At 45.7% G+C, this 18159-nt stretch overlaps 1 pseudogene; it reads right to left on the reverse strand.

Annotated features, from left to right (window-relative positions):
* On the reverse strand, positions 1-1883 carry Envl-ps18 (MLV-related proviral Env polyprotein-like, pseudogene 18; annotated as a pseudogene).
* Between the last annotated feature and the right edge of the window lie 16276 nt (positions 1884-18159).

Here is an 18159-nt window from a genome sequence, read left to right on the forward strand (position 1 = left end):
TTAAGAAATCTCTTTTTCTTGTTGTCTCAGCCTATGGTACTGTTGCGTCAGTACGAGGGTCTGAATGACTGAAAGCCTATCCCTCATGAACTGTACCAGCCTATTAAGGATACAGGGTCCAAAAAGAAGAATTAGGAGAAGAATAAGTAGGGGTCCCATCAGGGTAGACAGGAGGGTAGCAAACCAAGGGGATCGGTTAAACCACCCCTCGAACCACTCCTGTTGGGAATCAAACAGCTTTTGTCTCTGGACCAGGCATTCTCGAAGCTTAGCCATATTATCTCTTACTATTCCAGTATGGTCTGCATAGAAACAACACTCTTCTTTTAGAGCAGCACACAATCCACCCTCTCGGAGGAACAACATATCTAACCCCCATCTGTTTTGGAGGACCACCTCAGACAACGATGTCAAGGACTTTTCTAATGCACTCACAGACTCTTCTATAGCTTTAAGATCTGCATTCATGGCTGCTTGTAGTTGACGGAAATGACCATTTTCTATGAGTGTAGTGGTCCCGGTCCCTATACCCGCAGCCACTCCCCCCAAGGCGATTCCTCCTAGGAGTAAAGCTAAGGTCAGGGTGGCAGGCTCTCATCGGAATCGAGTCTGTCTCTCGAAAAACGAGTATATATACTCGGATTCATGGTAGGTGACTTTGGGCCAAATTTCTACTAATACACAATAGTCAGAGGATTGATTGAGGACTGTGGCCGAGAAGCAGGGTGTTAGTCCGGTGTTGCAGGCCCAGTACGTGCCTTTTGGGGCTGTCAGGAAGTAGTTCCCAGTGGGAACCCTCTGAGTGGTGTTGCAAAGGGTCTGGTGTGTGTGGGGTACATTCCCCAAGCAGAGCCCTCGTCCCGAGACCTCGGGCAGAGTTAGTTTGTGGCTAGGAGTATTGGCACAGCTGTCCGGGGCAGCGGTCAGGTTGGTATAATTTCCAATGACTGCCACCCCTTCATAATAGGGCGGACCAGAAACGAGGCACAACCAGCACTCCTGAGTCCTAGAAGGGTCTGAATAATTGAGAGCCAGATATGTACCAGTCACCAAATTGAATAATCGATCCCCGGTGCCTGGCGATGGGGAGATCAGAATGATGGAGCCCCTCGTCGTGGAGAAGGGGCTTGTAGGGGTGCTACCAGGGGCCTGAGTGACCTTAGGCAATGACGGGGGTTGGGCCTATGCTGGGAGCAAGGGAGGCTTCTGACCTGGTAGAACTAGGTTGGGTCCAATGGGTTGAGTGGCCAGGGGAGAGACCTATTTAGAGAGAACAGGCCCACCGGGTCGGTCCCTGTAACATATAAGTGCAGGCCCCAAGATTTGGGCCCGTCCCAAGTCGCTCTCCTACCTGAGTTGGTGAAGTGGAGGACAAGGGGATTGCATTTCCCGCCCCGTTTACACAAGGTATAAGGAGACCGACAGTCTCGTTTCAGTGTGATCAGGTCCCAAGAGGAGGATGGCTTCCAATACGCATCCCCAGTGGTCTCACATCCCCACTGGGCACAGTGTCCACTCCCCAGCCCTCCACACTCCCGGCTCACTCTGTGTCCAGGGCAAACGTAGATCTCCTTGCTGTGGGAAGCCGGGCTGCAACCATAGTAGGTGGTTGAGGGATGCCAATTATAGGTAGTGCCAGGCTCCCACTTGTAGTCCACCACATCACAAAGGTCAAAGTATAAGGGAGGGAAGGCGTCGGCCAGCGTCCCCCTTACGGAGGTAGCATTAGCCAGCCTTCCTGTCATGAGATTAGTGACTGTCCAGGGAATGTTATAAATGTGGTGGGGGCTTATTCCCCCACTGACTCCGGGCCACAAAAGGACTAGGAGGAGCCACATAGGAGTTTTAACTTCAAGGGGTTTGGGGTGCGCTGAACTTTCCATGTCTGGGGTGTAGTGTTGTGATTAGTCAATTCCTCCAACCGGGCTGCCTTGACGTGTGACGAGTGGATCCAAGCCGCGATCCCATCTACCTTTAGGGCTGTCAGGGTAGTCAGGAGGACGGTGTAGGGTTTTTTCCACCGTGGCTCGAGATTCTTGGTCTGGTGTCTGCGCACCCACACGGTGTCTCCAATCTGGAACGGGTGTGGCACCACCGGATGCTCAAGCTTGTCCTGGTAAGCAGTGGCCAGAGGTTCCCAGATGTCTCTCTGCACGATCTGTAGGGTCTGCAGATGGGCCCTCAGAGAGGGGCTGTCAGCAAAATCAGCAATGTTTGAATCAAAGAAATGGACAAATGGGGGTGGTGCTCCGTACATTATTTCAAAGGGAGTTAGACCATGGGGGCCCGGGGTGTTCCGGGCCCGATATAGAACTAGGGGAAGGAGGGCCACCCAGTCCTTTGAGCCAGTTGCAAGCGTAAGTTTGGATAAAGTCTCCTTAATTGTTCTATTCATGCGTTCTACCTGACCTGAACTCTGGGGTCTATAGGCACAATGTAATTTCCAATCAATCCCCAGTAATTTGGCCACCAACTGACTTACTTGGGAGACGAAAGCAGGTCCATTGTCCGACCCCAATGCTTGAGACATGCCATACCTGGGAAAGATTTCCTCGAGGAGCTTCTTGGTGACCATCTTTGTAGTCTCGTGCTTTGTGGGGAAGGCTTCAACACATCCTGAGAAGGTGTCTACAAACACTAGAAGATACTTGTATCCATACATACCTGGTCTAATTTCAGTAAAATCAATTTCCCAATGGATGCCGGGGCGGTGTCCCCTAGGACGAACTCCTTGTCCAATCATGGTCCTTCCCGGGTTAACCTGAGCGCATGCTTTGCAACTCTCAGTCACCTTTGTATTGCTTTGTCCCGATTCAAAAAACACAGATTGATCTCTTCTCGATCTAGTAAGGTTTTCATCTTCTTAAACCCCAAATGGGTCAATTTATGTAGAAAGGAGATCAATTCAAAAGTCATATTTATTGGCATATGTCTTTCCTTTGTAGACCCACTGTTTTAGTTGAGGGTAGTAGATGGCCCCCATTTTTTCTAGGAGCCCTATGTCCTCATGGGTATAAACCCAACTGGTTTGTCCCACTGGTGGGGACGTGGGTTGGTCTGGGCTATTTAAGGGCAAAATTTGTTTGCTCATGGCCGCTTCTCGCGCCGTGGCATCGGCCAGCCGGTTTCCTCGTGCCTCTGGGTTATGCCCTTTCTGGTGTCCTGGACAATGCATAATACTCAGTCTTTTGGGCAAGAATAGGGCTTCTAAGAGGGCCAGAATTTCAGCCTTATTTTTGATATCCTTACCCTCAGATGTGAGCAGCCCCTGCCTCCGGTAGATCTCCCCGTGGATGTATGCCGTGGCAAAGGCATAATGGCTGTCTGTATATACATTTAGCCTCTTACCTTTTGCCATCTTGAGTGCCTGAATCAAGGTGATGAGTTCAGCCCGTTGTGCGGAGGTACCAGCAGGCAGGGCTTTCGCCCAAATCACTTTGTCCTCCATAGTGACCGCGGCTCCGGCCTTTCGCTCTCCATCTGCCAAGAAACTGCTGCCATCCGTGTACCATGTGTGGTCAGCATTCTGAAGAGGCTGGTCCGATAGGTCCGGCCTGATTCCATATACTTCTGCGAGGATTTGTAGGCAGTCATGCTGTTCTGCCTCCTCTGGTAGAGAAAGCAAGGTGGCAGGGTTGAGAGCGACTACGGGCCCAAATTGAACCCACTCTGCATCCAGTAACAAGGCTTGGTAGTGGGTCATGCGGGAATTCGAGAGCCAGCGATCCGGGGGCTGCTTTATCAAGGCCTCCACTGCGTGGGGTGCTAGGATGGTGAGTGGCTGTCCCAAGGTCAATTTTCCAGCGTCCTTGGTCAGGACAGCAATAGCTGCCACCATCCTCAGGCACGGTGGCCAGTCGGAGGCCACAGGGTCCAATTTCTTAGAGAGGTAGGCTACAGGGCGCTTCCAGGGTCCCAACCTTTGTGTTAGGACCCCTTTAGCATACCCCTGTTTCTTGTCTACGAACAGTTCAAAAGGTTTGGTAATATTAGGGAGACCCAAGGCAGGGGAGGACAATAAGGCCTGTTTGATGTTTTCAAATGCTTTTTGTTGCTCTGGTTCCCACTGGAAGAGCACCCCCGGTTTAGTGAGGGAGTACAAAGGGGCTGCCATTTCAGCAAACCCAGGAATCCAGAGGCGGCAGAATCCCGCTGTCCCCAGGAACTCTCGTAGCTGTCGGCCATTCTTGGGGGCAGGGATGCCGGCCACAGTCTGTTTCCTGGCTGGGGTCAGCCATCGCTGTCTATCACATAGCTGGTATCCTAAATAAGTAACCTGGGTCTGGCAAATTTGAGCCTTTTTGGCAGAGGATCGATAGCCCAATCGTCCCAAAGTCTGTAAGAGGGATTCAGTTCCCTGTTGGCATGCAGTTTCAGAAGTGGCCGCTGGGAGGAGATCATCTACATACTGCAGGAGTATGAGGGTGGGGTGCTGAACTCGAAAGTCAGCTAAGTCCTGATGTAAGGCCTCATCAAAGAGCGTTGGGCTGTTTTTAAACCCTTGAGGCAGTCTTGTCCAAGTTAATTGTCCTGAAAGCCCTATTTCAGGGTCTTTCTACTCAAAGGCAAATAAGCGTTGGCTTTTCCGGCTCAGCCGGAGGCAAAAGAAGGCATCCTTCAGGTCTAAAACCGTATACCAAGTATGTGTAGGGGGTAGTGTACTGAGCAAATTATAAGGGTTTGGAACAGTCGGATGAATATCTTCTACCCTCTTGTTGACCTCTCTCAAATCTTGTACTGGCCTATAATCTCCAGTGCCGGGTTTCTTAACAGGCAGAAGAGGCGTATTCCAAGGCGATCAGCAGGGGACTAGGATGCCTTGATCCAGAAGCCTCGTAATGTGAGGCCTTATGCCTTGGTAAGCTTCGCGTGACAGGGGGTATTGTTTTATGGAGACTGGAGTTGCAGTGGCCTTTAACTGAATAATTAAGGAGGGCTGTTGGAGCGCCAACCCCATTCCACCAGTCTCTGCCCAAGCCAGTGGAAAATTTGTGACCCAAGTGTCTATTTCTAGGGATTGTGGCTTGTCCTGTCCCAGTTCATATAGTCTATATTCATCCTCTAATTGAAGGGTTAGAACTTGAAGGGGAGTTCCATGGGGACCAGTTATTCGGGCCCCTCCTTCCTCAAAATGGATTTGTGCTTTTAGTTTGGTGAGCAGGTCACAGCCCAGCAGAGGGTATGGGCAGTCCGCAACATGTAAGAAGGAATGGGTCACCTTACCGGTAGCCAGCTGAACCCGGCGGTCCGTAGTCCATCGGTATTGTTTCCCACCAGTAGCTCCTTGTACCCAGGCCGTCCGGTCACTGAGTTGTCCTGAAGCTCGGGTGAGGACTGAATGCTGGGCTCCTGTGTCTACCAGGAAGGTAACCGGCTGCCCCCCAACTTTAAGCATTACCCTGGGCTCGGGGGGGGTGCTCCTGGCCCTGACCTCCCTAATCTTCATCTAGGGCTAGAAGGGAGGTTCGTGGTCGAGGCTTTTGGGGTCCGCCAGGCTTCTTGGGGCATTTTCTGGCCCAGTGCCCTTTCTCTTTGCAATAGGCACATTGATCTTTATCCAGCTTCGGCCCCTTTCAAGCTCCCACCCTATCTCCCTTCCTTTCCTGGCCCTGAACTACGGCGGCCAAGATTCGACTCAACTCTTTGTTTCTTTTTTTATCTCTCTCTTCCCTCTCTCTGCAAACTCTATCTTCTTTTTCTTACTGTGTCTCCATCTTATTAAAAAATCCTTTCAGCTTCTTTAAGTAAATCCTGTAACGTAGAGCCCTGCAAATTTTCTAATCTCTGTAACTTAGTCCTGATATCTGGTGCGGCCTGACAGATGAAGGACATAGAGACACTTGTCATTTGTCCTGGGTCATCTGGGTCATAGGGAGTGTACATACGGTAGGCTTCCTTGAGTCTCTCTAGAAAGGCGGAGGGAGTTTCCCCTGCTTCCTGTAAAACCTGCTTTACCTGAGCCAAATTGGTAGGGCATCGTATAGCCCCTTGGAGACCCGCTAGGAGCAACTGGCGATAAAGGCGTAGGTGTCTCTTACCTTCAGCTGTATTAAAATCCCAGCTTGGTCTCTTAAGTGGGAATGCAGCATCAATTTCCTCAGGCAGCTGGGTGGGGTGCCCATCATCCCCCAGAACATGCTTTCTGGCCTCTAGGAACACTCTCTGTTTTTCTTCTGAGGTTAAGAGGGCCTGTAAGAGCTGTTGGCAGTCATCCCAAGTGGGCTGGTGGGTAAGTCAAACAGATTCTATTAGGTCGGTGAGTACCACTGGATTTTTGGAGAAAGAAGGGTTGTGTTGTTTCCAGTTGTAAATGTCAGCTGCTGAAAACGGCCAGTATTGGGTCTGGCCACCGGTTCTTTGTCTAAGTGAGAAAGCCTGGGAGGTTGAATCTGGCATCACCTCGAGCTTACTGCGCAATCTCCCTGCGACAGGGGAGAAACCCTCATCAGACTGTGGCCCGGCAACTGATCTGGCAGGCAGCTCTGCCTCCTCCGCTTCAGCCGGGCCTGTAGGTAAACGATATGGGGGAGGGTCTTCAGAGAGAAGATCTATAAGAGGGGACTTTGAATCTGCCGGGAGGACAGGTTTCTTAGAAGGCTCTGATTTAATTAGAGTGGGGTAGAGAGAGGAAGACATGGCCAGCGGGCCGGGTGGGGACGAGGGGACAGGCTGGGGGTTGGGGGGAGGCCAATGTGGGTCCACGAAGGGTTCCGCCCAAGGGGGGGTCCAAGGCGAGACTCTCCCAAGTGATGATATAAGGAACCTGGTCAGGATGTCCGTGGAAGACCCGATCTTTAACCTGTAAAATATGGTCTTTTTAAACGTGCCATTCACTGGCCATCCTGCTCTGAAAGTGGGCCACTCGGAGGTGCAGAGGGTCTGCCATTTTCCTTTTTTAACCTTGACGGACTGGTTGTGTGCCCGGTCGTGGACGTCTTTCCAATGGTCAAGAGTGAGATTTAGGGGCGTTGTTAGAGACTGTCCCATGTTAGTTCTAAGGAAGATTAGGACACAAAGAAAACAAACAACACTAACAGTTAAACAAGCAACAGACAGGCGTGCTGCACGGCTTTGGTACCAAACTGAAAGCAAAAAGTCAGATGGAGGTGGCGAAGGTCCAGGGCCCTCTGAAAGCAAAAATGCAGACAGAGGAGCTGTAAGTCCGGATCCTCCTCCTCCTCCAACCAGAGTCCCAGATTGAGCCCCAAAAAGTCGGGCTCCTAGCACCCTTGGAACGTCTTCCAGGGCTGCGGGGCGAGAAGTCCGAGCTCTTCAGCTCCTTCTTCGTCCTGCCCAGATTCAAAACAACCTAGCTGAGTGCTCACAGAACAGACAGAATAGGGCAGAACCAGACAGAATCAGACAGACGCCGGCCGGCTTACCTCCCAGTGGGTGGTCGGTGGTCCCTGGGTGGAGGACCCTATCCCGGACGAGCCCCCAAATGAAAAGTTCTCAGTGAGAACTTTCCCTCGGGAAGGGGACCCTCCAACCCAATGACCAGACCGAGACCACAGGATGCAATCAGCAAGAGGATTTGGTTTATTGTCAGGATACACAGGCACCTGTGGGCACTTCAGTCAACTCGGGGGACTGGCGCGTCTAGCAGAACCAAGGATGGGCTTTTTATAGGGTTCTGGGGAGCAGAAGCAAGCATACAGAAGCAGATGCATGGTTACAGGGATATAATTGGTGGATTCTAATGTGGCGAGGGTTCAGCCTGGGGGCAAGTTCCCTAGCTGCCTTCCTGGAACATAATGGCTGACTCGGCCCCCCACCAGGGTGTGGGACCTCTCCCGGGGCTTTCTACATTCCTCTTTCTCATTGTCAGGTGCTCAACCACAATCATCCTGTCACCAGGCTCTCAACCACACGCATCCTGCTTGGCAGCTGCTGTGTACTCAGTGTTCTGACCTTTCCCTGAACCAGTCATCTTAAGTACAGCCTTGTAAAATGGCGTTACTGCTGCTAAGCTGGGGTCTTTCAAAGGAAGGATATAAAGAGAAAGTTACAAAAATTTAAAGAGTTAAGTTAAGTTGCTGAGAGTTAGTACAAGTTACAGAGAAAGAGGTAAAAAGAGCAGGAAGCTAGAGAAGAGAAGAGACAGAAAGTTAAGAAGAGGAAGTTAGAGAGATAAAAAGAGATAAAAGATGAGAGAGGAACATATACTGGCCACAGTAGTTAGGGAACCTAGGAAGATAGTACCTGGCAACAGAAGAGAATTCCTGGCTAAAGATCAGTGTGCCTAATGCAAAGAAAAAGGACACTGGGTCAGGGACTGCCCAAGAAAGAACAAGAGGGGCCACTGGAGAGCTTCTTGGTCCTAGAGTGCTGGCTATGTACAGAGATAGAAGGGAAGTGTGGATACAGGGACCCAGTGCTCTGTGCTTCTATGCCCCCCAGTGGGCCAATATCTAAAGACCTTGAGTGCAAGGGGCTACTGAGAATGAACAATATTTATGGACTGCCCGAAAAACAGTGAACCTTGGCGTGGGCTGGGTAACCCACTAGTTCATAGTCACCCCCGACTGCCCCTATCCCTTGCTCATGAGAAAATTGCTCTCCAAAATTGGCTTGCGTGGACTAAAATGGCTGGGTGAGGCCATGTGTATGCATATCTACAGACTGTGTATGTGGAGCTTGAGACCTGTCTCAGTGCACCAGTACCTGATGCTGGGAGATGTGTGACTTAGTCCTGTTCTGCCGGGAACACACCGTTCCTGCCAGCCGGGCACTAACAATTATCACCCAATCCAGGACTTAAACTGTGATAGAGTGGCTGATGTTTTGCCTTTGAATAGAGTGTCCCAAAAGATGGGACCACTGGTCAGCTGCCATGGACTAGATTCTCCACCGGTTGGGGACAATCTGGACACCTTGCTGCCCAATCCGGATCTGGAGCCACCACAGCACGAGTGTCAAGCACTGACAGAAGCCCATGGGTGGAGGAAAGACCTCTGCGACTGGCTGATTGACCACTCCTGAAAGCCGAGGACCTTGTCCACAGACGGGAACAGTTCTCTTCATGAATGAAGGTCAGAGACAAGTGGGTGCTGCCATGGTGGACAACATGATGTCATCTGGGATGGCTGAACTTCTACCCCCCCAGCACATCAGCACTTCAGATGCCTTTACCATCTCTTGGATGCCCTGGTGTAGCCAACAAGTGCAAGAGATGGCCTCGATAGTCATCAAGAAGATACTGGAAGAAATCTTCCCCAGGCTGGAGTGCCCAAGGTAATCTGGTCAGACAACGGCCCTACTTTTGTTGCCAAGGTAAGCCAGGGTGTGGCCAAGTATTTAGAGGTCCATTGGAAATTACATTGTATCTACAGACCTCAAAGTCCAGGACAGGTAGAGTAAATAAATGAAATTTTAAAAGAGACCCTGACTAAATTAAATTAACCATGGAGACTGGCACAGACTGGGTGACACTCCTTCCCTCTTGCTCTCTTCAGAGCAAGAAATACCCCTTCCAGATTCAACCTTACTCCCTTTGAGATCTTATATGGGGCCTCAGCTCCCCTGACTGTATTAGATGATGTTACTGAACCAACATGTCATAGTGCCATAGTAATAATGATTTGTGTGCCAGGCTAAAAGACCTACAGGTGATACAGAAAGAAATCTGCTCACAGCTGACAGCAGCCTATGCCCCGGAGACCCCTGAGACATCCCATCAGTTCCAGGTCAGAGACTGCAGCTACACTGAGCCCAGACACTCGAGCCTCGCTGGAAAGGACTGTACCTGGTGCTGCTGACCACCCTGACAGCTGTCAATTCTCAGCCCTCACCAGCCGTGTACTAGTTGTTGGGGCTGAGAGCTGGGACCTAGAGGGAAATTCAGTCATGTTTGTCCTGGGTTCTATCAAGATACGTGTGGGATTGTAACATTACATATGTTAGTACTCCTAATACTTCTTGGGACTGTGCCTCAGGGATCACAGTCTGTATAAGTTTAGAAGTTCTAAATGCTAGTCATGACCTTGGTGTATAGGCTTGGATAGTGTCCAGATTAGAATCCTCATGTTCAGACAACAATACCAAGCTGTTATGCTAGATGAAGCTGAGTTCTCCATGTAGTTCTAAGATTAGAACTATTCACAAAAAAGAAGAAGGGAATGTAGAACTAGAGTTTTAAAAAGGTTACTCATTGTCAGAGTCCGGATGCACAGGGCCGGACGTACCTGAGGGAGAGCCAGAGATAGGACTTGCCGGACCAGCCACCAGCCCCAAGGACACTGACCATCCGTAGCCACCCCTCCTCTTCCTTCACTCCTCAGAAGTGAGTCACCCCCCTGAGTGAGATGAGCCACCCTACCTGCCTGCCGAGCTGCTAGAGAGCACGTACTCCTTGCTGATGTAATTTCACGCCGAAAGTAACTGTGCACCATTTGAATTGACCAATCATGTGTAACCACGCGAATGCCCCTAACCTCCCCTATATAAACCCCCGAGTTTGGAAGCTCGGGGTCGATTCCTTTCTCCTGTGTGGGATACCTATCGACCCAGGATCCCGCTAATAGGATCTCGTTAATAAAAGCTACCTCCTGCTGTTACATCAAGACCGGCTACTCGTGATTCCTGGGGGCACCCCACCCCGAGATTGGAGCGAGAGACGCGGCTCCCCGTTTAGGGGTATGCTCTTTCACTACAAATTCAATGCAATCCCCATCAAAATTCCTACTCAATTCTTTATAGAAATAGAAAGAGCAATTTGCAAATTCATTTGGAATAACAAAAAACCCAGGATAGCAAAAACTATACTCAATAATAAAAGAACTTTTGGGGGAATCACCATCCCTGACTTGAAGCAGTATTACAGAGCAATAGTCATAAAAACTGTATGATATTAGTACAGAGACAGGCATATAGATCAGTGGAACAGAATTGAAGACCCAGAAATGAACCCACACACCTATAGTCACTTGGTCTTTGACAAAGCAGCTAAAATCATCCAATGGAAGAAAGATAGCATTTTGAACAAATGGTGCTGGTTCAACTGGAGATCAACATGTAGAAGAATGCAAATCGATACATTCTTACCACCCTGAACAAAGCTTAAGTCCATGTGGATCAAGGACCTCCACATTAAACCAGATACACTCAAACTAATAGAAGAAGAAGTGGGGAAGAGTCTCGAACACATGGGCACTGGAGAAAATTTCCTGAGAAAAACACCATTGGCTTATGCTCTAAGATCAAGAATTGACAAATGGGCCCTCATAAAACTGCAAAGCTTCTGTAATGGAAAAGACACTGTCATTAGGACAAAACAGCAACCAAGAGATTCGGAAAAGATTTTTACCAATTCTACAACTGATAGAGTGCTAATATGAAAAATATACAAAGAACTCAAAAAATTAGACTCTAAAAGCCAAATAACCCTGTTAAAAATTGGGTACAGAGCTAAACAAAACATTTTCAGCTGAGGAATATCGAATGGCCGAAAAGCACCTAAAGAAATGTTCAACATCTCTAGTCATCGGGGAAATGCAAATCAAAACAACCCTGAGATTCTACCTTACACCAGTCAGAATGGCTACGATAAAAATCTCAGGTGACAACAGATGCTAGAGAGGATGTGGAGAAAGAGGAACACTCCTCCATTGTTGGTGGGATTGCAAACTGGTACAACCACTCTGGAAATCAGTCTTGAGGTTCCTCAGAAAATTGGACATTCCATTACCTGAGGACCCAGCTATACTTCTCCTGGGCATCTACCCAAAAGATGCTCCAACATATAAAAAAGACACGTGCTCCACTATGTTCATCGCAGCCTTATTTATAATAGCCAGAAGCTGGAAAGAACCCAGATGCCCTTCAACAGAGGAATGGATACAGAAAATGTGGTACATCTACACAATGGAATATTACTCAGCTATCAAAAACAACGAATTTATGAAATTCATAGGCAAATGGATGGAACTGGAAAATATCATTCTGAGTGAGCTAACCCAATCACAGAAAAACACACTTGGTGTGCATTCCTTGATAGTGAATATTAGCTCAAATGCTCGAATTACCCAAGATGCATCACAGGCCCCAGTATATTTACAATGACCAAAATGCAATGATCACACTCCTTCTTAAAAGGGGAAAAATATCCATAGGAGGGGATATGAAAGTAAAATTTAGAGCAGCGACTGACGGAATGGTCATTCAGAGCCTGATACACCTGTGGCCCATATATATATATATATACATCCACCAAAACTAGATAAGATTGATGAAGCTAAAAAGTGCATGCTGAAAGGGACTGGATAAAGATCTCTCCTGAGAGACACATCCAGAGCATGTCCAATACAGAGGTCAATGCTAGCAGCAAACCAATGAACTGAGAACAGGACCCCCTTGGGGGGAATTAGAGGAAGTATTGAAATCGTTGAAGGGTCTTGTAACCCCATAAGAACAACAATGCCAACCAACCAGAGCTTCCAGGGACTAAACCACTACCCAAAGACTATATATAGACTATCCCAGGGCTCCAATTGGATATGTAGCAGAGAATAGCTTTATTGCGACACCAGTGGAAGGGGAAGCCCTTGCTTGTGCCAAGGTTGGACCCCCATTGCAGGAAAATGTTGTGGGAGGGATGGTAAGGGGAGTAAATGGGGGAAACACCCATATGGGGGTGGGGGTTGGGATGGGGGCTTATGGGCAGGAAACCGGGAAAGGGAATACTATTTGAAATTTAAGAAATATATCTAATAACTTTTTTTAAAAAGATTTAAAAAAAGAAAAAAAATCTAGCAGCAGCTGGCCTATCAAGGCCACAGACTCTGCCCACACACCCAGCAACTGCCCCCTGGTAGTTAATGTAAACTCCCTTCTACCGAATGAAATCATGACTCAATAAGCTGTAATTTATCAGTCATATTTATGTTTTAAATTCTCAATCCACAATACAGCCACACAGTAAGCTCACAACCAATTGATCAGGATATAAACCACCCACCTACATAAGATAAATTTAGCTATAAAAATTCATCCCTTAAGAAATACACATAACTACCTAGGGCCATTCAAGACCACCCAGATCTGGGTCATCCTTCTCTGTCTCCATCTTGATTCTCCTCCTGTCCTCTTCTTTCCCGTCTTACAAAAACTTTGTCTCCACCTTACTTTTTACTGTCCAATCATGGGCCTTGACCTACTTGTGCCAGCCCTCACCTGCATATAGACATCAACCTACACTTCATTCATCCTTTCTGTCTAATTGAAAAACCTTTTCTCTCAAATGTAAGCTGAGCAAAACTATTATATCATTTTGTAATTTATAAATCATAAAATACAGCTAATATCCAGTCCAACATTTTATCAGTTAAACAGAACATTTAGTTATCTATTCTAGTTTAAGAAAGGCTTAAAATCTATGTTATATCCTGGCTAGCTTGTGTACTATCTGATAACTATCCAGTTATACATCTATTCTCAAAGTTAAACAGCCTGGGTAGGCTATGAGACGATAACTAGTTTCATTGACAGAAATCTAAGAATGACCGATATTATCTGAAAATATAGGATGCCTAACACGGCTTCTGACCTTTGGCAGGTTGAAGAGACAATCGTCTGCTGGCACAGTCCCCTGTTAGCTACAGAGAAGAGCACCGATCTTCAGCCTTCTGGCTCAGGAATCTGACAGACCTTAGTGAAACAGGAATTAAGGATTAGCTCATTCTGTCTCAGCAGAACTAAACTGTCCTAACCTGTAAATTGTGTCCTCTCAAGGACAGTACAGATCTATCTAGAGGAGAAATAGGCAATTTCTGCCCCGTGGCCTCCTAGCCACAGTGTACCTCACCTGGAGCTACAGATGCTCAGCTGCTTCTCGTGTCCACAAATGGGGAGCTTTCGGCATCAGCTGCGTCTCAGCCAATGAAAGAATAGCATTACCTGTCACATTCTGAGGATTTCTGATATTTTTGAAAAGCATCTATGTAAGTAATCTGTCCTGTTGTCTGTTAACTATCTTAATTAATTATCTTGTAAGCACCCTAACAATACACTTAGAGCCATGAATTTTCTATCTGGCCCTTAACTCTCATGTTTAATCATCTCAGATTAGTTTTTTTTTTTTAATAGCAGTGAAGGACTGGGGATAAACCTTGTATACTTAAATGTGTTGTATAGGCACAATGCCTCTACATGAGTGTAACAATATTAATTTCAATTTTATATCAATAAGAAATGTGTACTAATGAAAACTTTAAATTTGTATCAAGTAAATTCTGTACCTGTTGTTGTATAAATATAAAAATAAAAGGTATCAGTGTCTTTTACCCTGCTAGGTCCACGCCGCCGTGACCCAAGATATCTGCTAGATATCTTGGCGGAAACACAGCCGAGCCGCACACTTTCCTACACTCAAACCCTCACATAAAAGAACACACAACACAATAATCTTTGACCCAATTGATAAGATATAATTGCCCACTTAAACATACAAAGCCCGGTACCACCCATCCCTTGAGAACATTAATAACAACCTGTAAATACACAGAACAGAATCTTAACATCACCTGCCATCTTGTCCTGCCACGGCTTCTCTCCTCTCTCCATCCCCTGTCTCTCTTCTAGTCTCCTCCTCTTCCTTCAAACTTCTCTCCAGCCCATCCTTCCTTCTCCTCCAATGACAGGCCTCCTTCTATCCTGTGTCTGCCCCTCACCTGTACTTTACAAATTCAATGGAGAGGTGGTTCTGGTGAAGTCACCTGAGTCCTGAGTGCGTGACTAGGCGGCTGTCCTTGGGGCAGTGGAATTAGCATCAAAATACAGTAACTTCAGGGCAAACCACAAAATGTACCAGTATAAAAGATTATAACTTCAGCTTAGTAACAAATATAAGGATTTCTGCCAAATGAGATTATGGTTGTACAATCAATTTGAGCTAGTTCCTCCCTCTTAAATTATGACCGTTTCTAAATTCTCTAGAAAGACAGCCTTAGAATAGCCACTCTAGCCTCCTGAAGTTTAGAGAATCAGAGCAATGACTCTTCAATAACTTCTTCAAGCTGTATGTGGGCATTGAGATATCCTTGTGGAGGTGGGTAGGGAAGATGGGGGATTTGTTTGGCCTAAAGAAGACCACCCAATGATTGTTGTAGTCTGTTGTCTGTCTTGCCTGGACCTGGCTGAAAGTCCCTGAGATCAGGAATGTGAGCAGGGCAGTTTAGCATTCTGATGACGAGCTTCACCAAAGCTGCACATTTTGCAATATATAAATCAAAACAAAATATTTAGTATCGTCAAGATATCGTTGATATTCTTGAATATCTTTGATTCTCTTGAATCTAGTTTTTCAGAAGGTCTACACTTATCAAATCTGATCAATATAACCCTGTGAGGGGTCCAGAATCTAACCACACTTTTTAAGAACACAAAGACAAAACCTTTCTCCCAAAATAGTGTGTTCTTTAGTCTGGAACTAGAAAAGCTTGTATTTTGCACTCTCTCCCAGAGAAAGAATATAACCACAAGACTCAAAATCACACCCATTATGAAAGTTAAAACAATTTAAGAAAGTGAAGTAAACTAGATAAACTTGTATGAGCCTGTTAGGCCTTTTCAATCTGTCATATCAGGAAATCAACTCAGAATTCCGATGGAGCCCACATTAGGAGGACATGAGCCTCCTGCTGTGGTAATTTTAAAAATAACCTCAAACCCTCACTAACTGGCATTGTCAAGCCATATGGCATAGTGGGGTAATTCATAAAACAATTTAATCACATTTTTATTAGTACCAATCCCTATAAGAAGTAAGTAACTTGTCACACCAGGACTTTATTTAGCCCAATATACACATCTGTTAAGCTCTTGACCTGGAGTATCAGACTTTTATTTATTAATAACTTCTAAAATATATGTTTGTATCCACTCTTCCTGTTTTTTTCATAACTTTTATGACTGGTCTATCACTACTCTCTATTTAGAGTCAGTGACTAGTCTTTTCTATCTAGTTCCAAACCATGGATGAAAATCCCCACATGATTTGGATAAACTCTGTAGTCTCTCCTTCTAACTATACAAACAAATTTAATCACATTTCCATTAATAGCTGTCATTAAGAAGCAGGCAGTTTGTCTAACCAGGATTTTAAATAAAAATTCCCATGGAACCCACATTAAGAGAATATGTGAGGTAATCCAGTCACAAAAGAACACACATGGTATGTACTCAGTGATAAGTGGATATTAGGACAAAAGTTCAGAATGCCCAATATTAAATTCACAGACCATATGAAGCTCAAAAAGAAGAAGACCAAAATGTGGATGCTTCAGTCCTTCTTAGAAGGGGGAACAAAATACAGGAAGAAATACAGGAACAAAGAATGGAGCAGAGTCTGAAGGAAAGGTCATCCAGGGTCTGCTCCACCTGGGGATACATCCCATATGCAGCCTCCAAACCCAGTCACTATTGCTGATGCCAAGAAGTGCTTACTGACAGAAGCCAGATATGGATGTCTCCGGAGAGGCTCTGACAGAGCCTTCTGATTCAGATGAGGATGCTTGATACTGCCATCGAACTGAGCAGGGGACCCCAATGGAGGAGTTAGAGAAAGGACTGAAGGAACTGAAGGAAGGGGTTTTCAACCCCATAGGAAGAACAATATCAGCCAACCAGATTTCCCAGAGCTCCCAAGAACTAAACTACCAACCAAAGAGTACACATGGAGGGATCCACGGCTCCAGTCACATATGTAGCAGAGGATGACATTGTCAGGCATATATTTTCAAGAACCTTTGTAAGTTATGGTTAATCAGTTGTGACAAGCTTTATAGTTTTTATACATGTAAAAATTCCAGATATTTTACAATTGTAAATTGGAATCTAGTCAATCATTTAGACATTTCGTTTCCTTTTCTACTTAATTGTTTGATAAAATGAGTGTCTAAGAATAGAGGTGCTTAGGTATGAAAGTCATCTGAGTTCTTGGTATAGTTTGTCATTCCATTTTAAACATTACATAAATTTATGATTTGACAAACAAGGGAATGTATTTTCTTATCGCTGGGTACTAATATATCACATTTTCAGCAACAACTCCTATATCTGATTGCGTTGCTCTTGCTGAGATTCAAAGTTTGATAAGAACTTGAAAATAAGTGGAAATAAAGTAACTCTCCTAACAAGAAGCAGAAATTCTGTGTTATAAAAACATTGAGCAAAGGAAGCTGTCAAATAATGTTCAGAACTGTTTAAAAAATAAATTAGAAAAATGAGATATTAACTTACATTTAGATAAATGTATGTTTTCTTCTACAATCAATTATCAAAGACAGCATCCAATGTAATAGGTTTTAGCATGAGATTTTCATACACACACACACACACACACACACACACATGTCCTATTCTCTTGCCCCCTTCCCCTGGTCCCCTTTCTCCCCCAAATTGCTTGTCATATGCTTTTAGCACATACATATCTTCCTGTGCAACCACACACCTATGGATTCCCCACACTCCAATAAGGACAGTATCAAGGAAACTGTGTTCAGTACATAAGGAGACATATATAAGGTGTCATGTGTTTATTGTGGTAGGAGTTGATAATTATTAAGATGTCTATCAACTATTTTATGGTTTTATGATGGATTCTCTCCTCACTGCCCAATCTTCTAGTTTGAAAAGTTGAGGTCACTCTCAGGATCTACTCAACTGCCACTTGCTCAATTAGGCCATTGGACTGCCAAACTGAATTTTCACCTCGTTTTTCTGGGAGGAGTTTATTGCCTGGTTGAAGAGAAGTTATGATTTTAAAGTTGGTGGTGGGAATGAATGTTTGTACAATAATATCTTTTTGCTTAGATCATCTGTTTTCAGTTCTAATCACTGTTTCTTAATGAAGTCTAGCATTCCCCATATTTTGTTAGATAGTATTCTTAAACATCATCACATGGATGAAGAATTTTATTCAATGTTCACTTTAATTCCATATTTTTCATTTTTCTGCTTTATAATGAATGTTCTGAAAGTTACAGGAGAAATCGTGAATCAATTAGATTCTGTCTTCAAGGTACTCTCCAAAGCATGGTGGATAACATCTAAGTTGGAAACAATCAAACGAAGCTGCCAGGATGGACAATAAAAAGCTGAAAATAGATATTGAGAACAACTGCTTCTGAAGATTAACCCTAAGTATTAAAACAGGATAATCAG

The sequence above is a fragment of the Rattus norvegicus genome, chromosome 6 (genome assembly GCF_021556685.1).
Source record: "Rattus norvegicus strain SHRSP/BbbUtx chromosome 6, alternate assembly SHRSP_T2T, whole genome shotgun sequence".
Classification (NCBI taxonomy): Eukaryota; Metazoa; Chordata; class Mammalia; order Rodentia; family Muridae; genus Rattus; species Rattus norvegicus.